At 47.7% G+C, this 12387-nt stretch overlaps 1 protein-coding gene across 1 annotated transcript in view; it reads right to left on the minus strand.

The window, feature by feature from the left end:
• Nucleotides 1-12387, minus strand: part of DNAJC3 (DnaJ heat shock protein family (Hsp40) member C3) — a 96796-nt gene that overhangs the window by 14121 nt on the left and 70288 nt on the right. The gene's annotated exons all lie outside the window — the stretch shown is intronic.

The following is a 12387-nucleotide window of genomic DNA, read 5'->3' on the forward strand; positions in this document are numbered from 1 at the left end:
CGTCACCAGCGGTGACGCTAGGCACAGTGCTCATCCCCGAGAGATGGGCACTGGGCATGCGCGGCGATGGATGGAGCAGGGGGCGGCGTCCAGAAGTATTGTAATCAGCGATGGGGGCGGCATACAGGACCAGGGGGCAGAATAACGGCCATCAGGCAGCCCGCCCCCGTGACGGATTTACAGAATCAGAAGCAAAAAAGGTACAACTTTATAAACACTTTTTTTAGGTCAGAAAGTGGCCACAATCATAACAGGGACCTTTATAGAATGCAGCCCAGGAGCTGCAGAGGGGGAATCTGTGAGGTTTTAGGGGACATTTCTCATGACAGGTTCCCTTTAAAAGGAATCTGTCAGCAGGTTTTTGCTACATCACCTGAGAGAAGCATGCTATAGGCAAGGAGATTCTGAATCTTAATACAAACTTGTGTATGACTCGCACGAGTGCAATGTGACAAAATCTCACATTGCACTTGGCTCCAAGTAAGACAATGCTGCAGCTCACATCTGCAAGCTTTTCCTCAGCCCTAAATGGACTGATTGGGAGGGGGGGGGGGGGGGGGGGGGAATCGCAGAATGCTGTGATTGTCTGCAAGAGCTGTGTCATTCACACCCATATAAGTCAATGGGTGCAAGAGAAACATCAGACTGCACTCGGAAGTCATTCAAGTCCAGTGCGATGTACACACAGGCTGATAATGGAGGAGATTAAGAGATTAACTCCTCCCTCTGCTCCACAGCACACGCCCTCTCCTCCGCAGCTGTGACCTGATCGCAAGATTGGGTCACAGTCGCATGACACGCGGGTCACGCTCGCAGCAGAGCCTTAGCCGGGGGTCATTAGCACATTGCATCCGTTGCTCTCGCATCAGAAGCGATGCAGAAGCGTGACCCCAGCCTTATGATGTATCACTCAGTTTACTGGGTGCAGCCGTTCTAATATAATCTAAGGTTATAGATTTAGCAATGCAGCAGAGTTGATAGACCCGTCCCTGCCCACACCAGGCTCTCTATAGAGATTGTACATTGACTGTGAGGTGTCAATCACAGCAGGGGTGTGCCAGAAAATGGGGCACAAACCAGCTAATCACAGCAATGATTAAGGTACCACTGCTAAAAACAAAAGATCTGACCTTGACAAGACAGGCAACACAGAGCTTTCGGTTTTAACCCTTACAGCACACTGGCTTCAGCTTATATAGCAAAACTTTGCTGACAGAGTCCCTTTAACAAATACAAAATGGATACAGCCGCACACTAAATGCCATCAATGTATAAGGGAACTCTGGTACTGCATTACTGCTATATGAAAAAATGAGATTTTTAGTTTATGAATTGGCCAATGCATGTAAGCCCGGAAACCAAACGGCAAGGTAAATCTCAATATTCCGGGTCCCTAACTAAAATGCCACTATCTAGGTTAAAAACATCCTTGTCTGGGCAGCTAGACTAAAAATCTAACTTGAAATGCCACTATCTGGACTAACCTCCATGTCTGGGCAGCTAGGACTCCTGGTATAAGGATTGTGAACACAGCCTGGTTTATAGGGGCGGAGTGCGCAGTCAGAAAAAAAAAAAACTCACTACAAATATTTCAAAAGACTGACCTGCACATCCTACAAGTGTGTATAGGTGCCAGCTGAAAAAAACCTAGCAAATACAAAATGGAAAATGGAAGTTGAGGTTAATCCAGATAGTGGCATTTCAAGTTAGATTTTTAGTCCAGCTGCCTAGACAAGGATGTTTTTAACCTAGATAGTGGCATTTTAGTTAGGGATTCATAAACTAAAAATCTCATTTTTTTCATATAGCAGTAATGCAGTACCAGAGTTCCCTTATACATTGATGGCATTTAGTGTGCGGCTGTATCCATTTTGTATTTGCTAGGTTTTTTCAGCTGGCACCTATACACACTTGTAGGATGTGCAGGTCAGTCTTTTGAAATATTTGTAGAGAGTCCCTTTAACAGTCTGTTAAATTCAGACAAACAGTGGGATACCATCGGAGTGCTGCCCAATTTTTTTTCATTGACCCAAAGACACATTCTTGATTTTCAGCACACACTCAGATTAATATTGTAAAGGCCAATTTTGTGTGGACCACTTTGTGCACAAAGAAAACTAAAATTCAGACGTGTGCACAGCCCCAAAGGACTCATCCCTAGTATAAAAAGTGAAAAATACAGGTAGAGCTCGTGTACGAAAAGAAGGGAATTTTGTTTACTTACCGTAAATTCCTTTTCTTCTAGCTCTAATTGGGAGACCCAGACAATTGGGTGTATAGCTACTGCCTCCGGAGGCCACACAAAGTATTACACTTAAAAGTGTAAGGCCCCTCCCCTTCTGCCTATACACCCCCCGTGGGATCACGGGCTCCTCAGTTTTAGTGCAAAAGCAAGAAGGAGGAAAGCCAATAAACTGGTTTAAGCAAATTCAATCCGAAGGAATATCGGAGAACTGAAACCATTCAACATGAACAACATGTGTATACAAAAAAACAGGGGCGGGTGCTGGGTCTCCCAATTAGAGCTAGAAGAAAAGGAATTTACGGTAAGTAAACAAAATTCCCTTCTTCTTTGTCGCTCTATTGGGAGACCCAGACAATTGGGATGTCCAAAAGCAATCCCTGGGTGGGTAAAATAATACCTCGTGATAGGGCCGTAAAAACGGCCCTTTTCTACAGGTGGGCAATCGCCGCCTGAAGGACTTGTCTACCTAGGCTGGCGTCCGCCGAAGCATAGGTATGCACCTGATAATGCTTGGTAAAAGTGTGCAGACTCGACCAGGTAGCCGCCTGGCACACCTGCTGAGCCGTAGCCTGGTGCCGTAATGCCCAGGACGCACCCACGGCTCTGGTAGAATGGGCCTTCAGCCCTGAGGGAACCGGAAGCCCCGCAGAACGGTAGGCTTCAAGAATTGGTTCCTTGATCCACCGAGCCAGGGTGGATTTGGAAACTTGCGACCCTTTACGCTGGCCGGCGACAAGGACAAAGAGTGCATCCGAGCGGCGCAGAGGTGCCGTGCGGGAAATGTAGATTCTGAGTGCTCTCACCAGATCCAACAAATGCAAATCCTTTTCACATTGATGAACTGGACGAGGACACAAAGAAGGTAAGGAGATATCCTGATTGAGATGAAAGGGGGATACCACCTTAGGGAGAAACTCCGGAATCGGGCGCAGAACCACCTTGTCCTGGTGAAACACCAGGAAGGGAGATTTGCATGACAGCGCTGCTAGCTCGGACACTCTCCGAAGAGACGTGACCGCTACTAGAAAGGCCACTTTCTGTGAAAGGCGAGACAGGGAAACATCCCTCAAAGGCTCGAAAGGCGGCTTCTGGAGAGCAATTAGAACCCTGTTCAGATCCCAGGGCTCTAACGGCCGCTTGTAAGGAGGGACGATATGACAAACCCCTTGCAGGAACGTGCGTACCTGAGGAAGTCGTGCTAGGCGCTTCTGAAAAAATACAGATAGCGCAGAGACTTGTCCCTTAAGGGAGCCGAGCGACAGACCTTTTTCCAACCTGGATTGCAGGAAGGAAAGAAAAGTAGGCAAAGCAAATGGCCAGGGAGAAACTTCCTGAGCAGAGCACCAAGCTAAGAATATCTTCCACGTCCTGTGGTAGATCTTGGCAGAGGTTAGTTTCCTAGCCTGTCTCATGGTGGCAATGACCTCTTGAGATAATCCTGAAGACGCTAGGATCCAGGACTCAATGGCCACACAGTCAGGCTCAGGGCCGCAGAATTCTGATGGAAAAACGGCCCTTGAGACAGCAAGTCTGGCCGGTCTGGTAGTGCCCACGGTTGTCCTACCGTGAGATGCCACAGATCCGGGTACCACGACCTCCTTGGCCAGTCTGGAGCGACGAGGATGGCGCGGCGGCAGTCGGACCTGATCTTGCGTAGCACTCTGGGCAACAGCGCCAGAGGTGGGAACACATAAGGCAGCCGGAAATGCGACCAATCTTGAACTAAGGCGTCCGCCGCCAGAGCTCTGAGATCGTGAGACCGTGCCATGAAGGCCGGGACCTTGTTGTTGTGCCGGGACGCCATTAGGTCGACGTCCGGCCTCCCCCAGCGGCGACAAATTTCCTGAAACACGTCCGGGTGAAGAGACCATTCCCCTGCGTCCATACCCTGGCGACTGAGGAAGTCTGCTTCCCAGTTTTCTACGCCCGGGATGTGAACTGCGGATATGGTGGATGCCGTGTCTTCCACCCACGTCAGAATCCGCCGGACTTCCTGGAAGGCTTGCCGACTGCGTGTCCCTCCTTGGTGGTTGATGTATGCCACCGCTGTGGAGTTGTCCGACTGAATTCGGATCTGCTTGCCTTCCAGCCACTGCTGGAAGGCTTGTAGGGCAAGATACACTGCTCTGATTTCCAGAACATTGATCTGAAGGGTGGACTCTTGCCGAGTCCACGTACCTTGAGCCCTGTGGTGGAGAAAAACTGCTCCCCACCCTGATAAGACTCGCGTCCGTTGTGACCACCGCCCAGGATGGGGGTAGGAAAGACTTTCCTATTGACAATGAGGTGGGAAGAAGCCACCACTGAAGAGAATCCTTGGCCGCCTGAGAAAGGGAGACGTTCCTGTCTAGGGACGTCGACTTCTCGTCCCATTGGCGGAGAATGTCCCATTGTAGTGGACGCAGATGAAACTGCGCGAAAGGGACTGCCTCCATTGCTGCTACCATCTTCCCTAAGAAGTGCATGAGGCGTCTCAAGGGGTGCGACTGGCCCTGAAGGAGAGATTGCACCCCTGTCTGTAGTGAACGCTGTTTGTCCAGCGGAAGCATCACTATCGCTGAGAGAGTATGAAACTCCATGCCAAGGTATGTTATCGATTGGGTCGGGGTCAGATTTGACTTTGAAAAGTTGATGATCCACCCGAAACTCTGGAGAGTCTCCAGCGCAACGTTCAGGCTGTGTTGGCATGCCTCTTGAGAGGGTGCCTTGACAAGTAGATCGTCCAAGTAAGGGATCACAGAGTGACCCTGAGAGTGCAGGACTGCTACTACTGCTGCCATGACCTTGGTGAAGACCCTTGGGGCTGTCGCCAGACCGAAAGGCAGGGCTACGAACTGAAGGTGTTCGTCTCCTATAACGAAGCGTAGAAAACGCTGGTGCTCTGGAGCAATCGGCACGTGGAGATAAGCATCTTTGATGTCTATTGATGCTAGGAAATCTCCTTGAGACATTGAGGCGATGACGGAGCGGAGGGATTCCATCCGGAACCGCCTGGTTTTCACATGCTTGTTGAGCAGTTTTAGGTATAGAACAGGACGGAAAGACCCGTCCTTTTTTGGCACCACAAACAAATTGGAGTAAAAACCGTGACCTTGCTCCTGAAGAGGAACAGGGATCACCACTCCTTCTGCCTTTAAAGAGCACACCGCCTGCAGAAGAGCATCGGCTCGGTCGGGAGGCGGAGAAGTTCTGAAGAATCGAGTTGGAGGACGAGAACTGAACTCTATCCTGTACCCGTGAGACAGAATGTCTCTCACCCAACGGTCTTTGACATGTGGCAGCCAAATGTCGCCAAAGCGGGAGAGCCTGCCACCGACCGAGGATGCGGAGAGAGGAGGCCGAAAGTCATGAGGAAGCCGCCTTGGTAGCGGTTCCTCCGGCTGCTTTCTTTGGGCGTGACTGAGCCCGCCAAGAATCTGAGCTCCTCTGATCCTTTTGAGTCCTTTTGGACGAGGAGAATTGGGACCTGCCCGAGCCTCGAAAGGACCGAAACCTCGACTGTCCCCTCCTCTGTTGGGGTTTATTTGGACTGGGCTGAGGTAAGGATGAATCCTTACCCTTGGACTGTTTAATGATTTCATCCAATCTCTCACCAAACAGTCTGTCACCAGAAAATGGCAAACTGGTTAAGCACTTCTTGGAAGCAGAATCTGCCTTCCATTCCCTTAACCACAAGGCTCTGCGTAAAACCACGGAGTTGGCGGACGCCACTGTCGTACGGCTCGTAGAGTCCAGGACAGCATTAATAGCGTAAGACGCAAATGCAGACATTTGAGAGGTTAAGGACGCTACTTGCGGAACAGATGTACGTGTGACAGTGTCAATCTGCGCCAGACCAGCTGAAATAGCTTGGAGTGCCCATACAGCTGCGAATGCTGGAGCAAACGACGCGCCGATAGCTTCATAGATGGATTTCAACCAGAGCTCCATCTGTCTGTCAGTGGCATCTTTAAGTGAAGCCCCATCTTCCACTGCAACTATGGATCTAGCCGCAAGCCTGGAGATTGGGGGATCCACCTTTGGACACTGGGTCCAGCTCTTGACCACGTCCGGGGGAAAGGGATAACGTGTATCCTTAAGACGTTTGGAGACATTGCACACAATGGGGGTCAGTGGCACCTGCCGGTAGAACAGCCTCACATGCGGTACAAGTAGCATAGAAAGCCTGTGTCTTGGCCCCCTTGCTTTTTGCGGACGACATGCTGTTGTCTAGCAATCTAGGAGGGTATATAGCCAAGAATAGCGACCGTACAGTGCAATGTATAGCATACAAGCATAAAGTACAAATGAACACTTCGGCACTAGTGGGGTCAGCACCTCAGGTGCTGCTTACCGCCCGCTCAAAAACGGGTGTGTGGTCGCCAGAATCCCGTGTCTGGGTCTCCCAGAGCTTGTCTCCCTTCTCCACTCAGACTGCAAACAGGAATGGCTGCCGGCGTCCTGTGAAGAGGGGCGGGCCGTGGGCGTGCCCCAGACAAAGTGCGGGAAACTGGCGTCCCACTGTGCCCAGTGAGGGGGGTTGGAGTATGCTAAGCAGACTCCAGCCCTCGGCGCTGACGTTCTGAACAGCGTCCCGCCCTTCCCCTGACTGGCAGGCCTGGGGGCGGGAACGAAACGGAACTAGGCCGCAAAAGCCGGGGACTCGATTTATAAGCGCGGCCGTCGTATAAGCACGGCCAGCGCGGAAGTCCCCGGCGCACCACAAGTCCCAGCCGCGCCGCAGTGTAAAAACCGCCAGCAGCGGCCGGCGCGGCAGTTCCTAATACATAAACTCACTCAGCAAAGCTGCAGTGAGTAATAGCACAAGCGCGCCGCGCTGCTGTCCCCGGCGCACTAACACACCCAGCAATGCTGGTGTGTGTGTGCGCGATTTGTACGGGGACGCAGAGTACCTTAATGTAGCAGGGCCCTGTCCCTGACGATACTCAGCTCCATGTCCAGCAGATTCCCAGGGGCTGTGGACGGAGCACGGTCTCCTGTGCCTGGAGACCGATAGGATCCCACTTCACCCAGAGCCCTAAGGGGATGGGGAAGGAAAGCAGCATGTGGGCTCCAGCCTCCGTACCCGCAATGGGTACCTCAACCTTAACAAACACCGCCAACAAAAGTGGGGTGAGAAGGGAGCATGCTGGGGGCCCTAGTATGGGCCCTCTTTTCTTCCATCCGACAAAGTCAGCAGCTGCTGCTGACTAAACAGTGGAGCTATGCGTGGATGTTAGCCTCCTTCGCACAAAGCATGAAAACTGAGGAGCCCGTGATCCCACGGGGGGTGTATAGGCAGAAGGGGAGGGGCCTTACACTTTTAAGTGTAATACTTTGTGTGGCCTCCGGAGGCAGTAGCTATACACCCAATTGTCTGGGTCTCCCAATAGAGCGACAAAGAAATGGACGTCTGAAAAGCCCTTATATTTCTAATGCTGCATTAAAACTGCCATTACAGCAGTTGTTCCAGCTCCCATAAATGCAGATCGCCTGCTGCTTTCTATACGGGAAGAAACACACTGGCAGGAGATTGCATTTCCACGTCCTGAAGTAAAAGCAATCCATTTACATCCATTCTCTAGGCTGATCTCGGACTGGGGATGACTGAGGAGGATGGAGGATCAGGCACTACCATCCTAGTCTTCTTCTAGTGGTCCCCTACTGTGAAAGGCCACTTGCCACCATGCTAAACAAGCCTGAAGAAAAGTATACAACCCTCTCAGAAAATAGCTTTCTAGATCCATCCTAATGCACATTAACAACTCACCATTGAGACAGTAATGGAAAGAGAATTACGATGACTGTAAGTTATTATGTCCTATCATTATTTCAGCATTAGTAATAATGAAGGATAATAAAGTTTTGCTAGTTATGTAAGGAATAAATAGTTTACAGTGAGTCTTTAAAAGGGTTTTTCACATCTTGTTAAATTAGTAAAATTGCAAAGTGCTTATAACAAAAACAACAATGCAATTTACCTCATTAAAAGACCTCTCCGTTCTTAAAAAAAGAAGGATTTTTAATCATACACAGTGTACGACTCATTGCCCAGGTTACTGTTCACCTCAGCAGTGTATCAGAGGTGGACGATTTCCTAGGCAAGAAGCAAACGCTGTCAAGCGGTTTGCTATGGAGATGTTAAGTGCTGCTCCGAGAGTGGTGGTAAGGCAGGATCTGGCCGGGTCAGTGTCGCGGCTCTATTCTAATGTCCCAGAGACAAGAGAGACAAAGCTGCCTCTATCATCAGCATAACAGCGCATAGTTCAAGCAGCGCAATCATCACATCGTCCCAAACGGGCATCTTCAAGAACTCTAATTCCATACCAAGCAGGAAGCTAGGGAGAAGTGACTCCAGAAGAACGATCATGAGACACCCCCTTTAAGAAAAGTAATTATCTACAAGAGGACGTGTCGGAAAGAATTTGTAAACTAGAATATCACATTTTAGCAGCAGTTTACAATGCAGTGGGTACATGTACAAACAATACCCAACATTTCCGAGTAACACATGATTCAATAATTCAACCAAGAGGAATGAGGGTCATTAGAGCTTATAATCTATGAGGGAATAGGGCTGACACAAGAAGTGCTAGTAGTGCATTTATTAAAACGTTGTGTGGACCATATAGAGATTCATGTAAAGCTGCATGAGTCGGTTGGTACCTGTGCATCCAGACATAAAGTGCTATTGAGTATATGGAGTGTGGGAAACGGATTATTGAATGTACCAAAGGAAAATGTTGGAAGGGAGAACTGGCAAAAGTTATATTGGTAAAGGGATGTGATAGGTCTGTCTAAAACGATGTGTTTTTTTGCATGCTTTAAACGTTATACAATGGGAATTAATTACACAGTCTGAGGTACCAGGGAGCAGGCGAGCACGAGAATAGTCAGTGAGATGGAGAGATAGGTTTGGATTAAGGAGGATGTTGGCCTGTAATCACACTGCCACTTCTATAGCTGATCTGAGTGGTAGAGAGATAAGGAAATCAATCTAGGGCAGTGTAGCCTGGTGGAGGAGAGCTGGGAAGTCTAGATTGTATTCTAGTGGCTTGGCAACCAGTGCAATGACTGATAAAGGGTAGAGGTACTGGTGTAGCAGCTGGCTAGAAGTATGTACCCGGCTGCTGCTTCCAGGATAGATTAGTCTTCGATTAGACAGATCTAGGCCAGGGTCACATGAGTATATAAATCAGACAAATGTAATCCAACTTTTTTAGGATAGCACTCAAACCAATGATTTTTGTAATGAGGCACTGTTGATCAATGTTTTTTTTTTTTCTTCATACTGTTTCAGTAGGAGAATAAAATTCCCGCATGTTGTGTTTTGACGCATAAATCGGACAAGAACTTGACCATTTAAGTCTATGGGTGCATGGAAATCACCATACTGTACTCAGATGACATTTTGTTGTCCATCTTCTCCTCACAGTGTGGTTTAATTGACTCAGAGAACTGGATCACACTATGGAGGAGTTTGATCGGAGTCTCCTTAGCACAATCGACCAGATTGTCTCAGATGAAAGAATCTACGGTCATGTGACCCTGGCTTAATAGGGAGTTGCAGTAGTCAAGATGAGAAAAGGTGAGTGAGTTTTTGCATCAATGGTAAGAAAATAAATCCAGTATACAAGGTAAGAAGAGGCTGGAAACAGAAGACGTTTTTGATGTGCAAGTGACATGAGCAAAATAGATTGAATAGAGGGAAGGAAAGATCAGTATCAAACATAACCCCAAGACAGAAAACTTGCTACCCGGGTTATGGTACTATCACATGGAGATGGTGTGTGTTAGAAACACTATGGGGATGCCAATCTAAATATATTTTTGCTATAGTCAAGTTCCAGAGGGTGGACTGTACAATCAAAGTTCTTTACTGGTACCGTATGTACACACACTGATCATCTTTATAAATGATATCAGTTTTTTGGAGAAAGGACCCCATGAGATGATGAGATACACATGTATACCAATGTACAGCTAGAACTTACAATTGCAGCTCGGCATGAAGACGTGGCTGTGCTGAATAAGACGTCCGAAGATCTTCACAGATAATGAGTAGGACTCTAGGTCTCTACCTATCAATACTTACTAGTCAACGCATTTTGTAACCCTTTTGTCTGGTTTGTCCATTTATGCTGGGCGTCTAGCCAATGTCTATTATGGTTAATTATGATGAATGGTTAGTGCACATTATTTGAGATGTCCATTATTGCAATGAACTATTTGTAGTGTTTAACCCCTTAACGACCCATGACGTACTAGATACGTCATGGATCGTGCTCCGGTAAGCCCCGCCCCCTGCCGCCGGCGGGCGGCGGCGAGACGCGCACATATCAGCTGTTATCAACAGCTGATATGTGTGCCTGCTAGCCGCGGGTGGAATCGCTTCCACCCGCGGCCATTAACCCCTTACATTTCGCTGCCAAAGTCTTGGCAGCGATATGTACATGGGCGCCGCCATGACAGTGACTTACCCCGCCCCCGCCGGAAGTCACGTGACATGATCACGTGACTTTCGGCGGTTGCCATGGTAGCACAGGGTCATGTGATGACGCCTGTGGCTAACATGAGTCACTTCCTCTCAATGCCGGAATACAGCCGGCATTGAAAGTGAAGCAGCAAATCTGCAGTTCTCAGCTCTGTAGCGGAGATCTGCAGATTGTGCAAAGCGATCGGATTGCTGATCGCAATAGCCCCCTAGGGGGACTAGTAAAATAAAAAAAAAAAAGTAAAAAAAAAAGTTTTAAAAAATTAAAAAAAAAATAAAAACCTAAAAGTTCAAATCACCCCCCTTTCACCCCATTGAAAATTAAAGGGTTAAAAAAATAAAAAATACACACATATTTGGTATCGCCGCGTTCAGAAATGCCCGATCTATCAAAATATAAAATCAATGAATCTGATCAGTAAACGGCGTAGCGGCAAAAAAATTCCAAACGCCAAAATTACGTTTTTTGGTCGCCGCAAATTTTGCGCAAAATGCAATAACAGGCGATCAAAACGTAGCATCTGCGCAAAAATGGTACCGTTAAGAACGTCAGGTCAAGACGCAAAAAATAAGCCATCACTGAGCCTCAGATCCTGAAAAATGAGAACGCTACGGGTTTTGGAAAATGGCGCAAAACGCGCGCCACGTTTTTCGGACAAGCTTGTGAATTTTTTTAACCCCTTAGATACAAGTAAACCTATACATGTTTGGTGTCTATAAACTCGCACCGACCTGAGGCATCATACCCACACATCAGTTTTACCATATAGTGAACACGGTGAATAAAATATTCCAAAAACTATTGTACAATCCCACTTTTTTTGCAATTTTTCCGCACTTGGAATTTTTTTGCCGTTTTCCAGTACACTATATGGTAAAACTTATGGTTTCATTTAAAAGTACAACTCGTCCCGCAAAAAACAAGCCCTCATATGGCAAGATTGATGGAAAAATAAAAAAGTTACGCCTCTCGGAAGAAGGGGAGCAAAAAACAAAAACAGAAAGTGCCCGGGGGTTGAAGGGGTTAAGGACCCTGTGTATAGTTATATTGGCACAAAGGAATAATTGGATCTCTCGAGCAATACAAGATCTAGTCCCAGTTGCGCATCCCAGCTTCTACCCAGATTTATTGGCATTAGACTTTTTGGATATCATTTGAGACATTGAATATAAATGCTTGTTATGGTAATATTTCTATTGGGATTTTGTAGTTGGAGTGTTTCTGTATAGGAGTCGGGGCAGGTGGAGCAAGCTGATGCTGTTAGGACGGTGGGGTATTTTCTGGATATACCGCTCTGCCTACATCAGTATAGAAATTCTGCAGCTCATCCCTATATCATTTCATCCCGCTCTAGTCTAGGATAAAAAGTTACATCCTTGGACACTGGACTAAAATAAATTGATTCTGACCAAGATGAAAATCTTGATTTATTGAAATGGCAAATTAATGCAATCACCCAGTCTTATCCCAGATCGTGACAAGTGATGACAATACAGACTCTTTCTGCTGTGACACAGTATACATGAAACACCAAGGTTACTTACAGGTAGCCAGTTTTTCCAGATCCCATCACAACACCCATATAATCACGTGGTGCTGTCATTGGTGAAGGGAAAACACCAAGGTTACTTACCGGTAGCCGTTTTTTCCAGAACTCATCACAGCACC

This window comes from Anomaloglossus baeobatrachus, chromosome 2 (assembly GCF_048569485.1).
Source record: "Anomaloglossus baeobatrachus isolate aAnoBae1 chromosome 2, aAnoBae1.hap1, whole genome shotgun sequence".
Lineage (NCBI taxonomy): Eukaryota > Metazoa > Chordata > Amphibia > Anura > Aromobatidae > Anomaloglossus > Anomaloglossus baeobatrachus.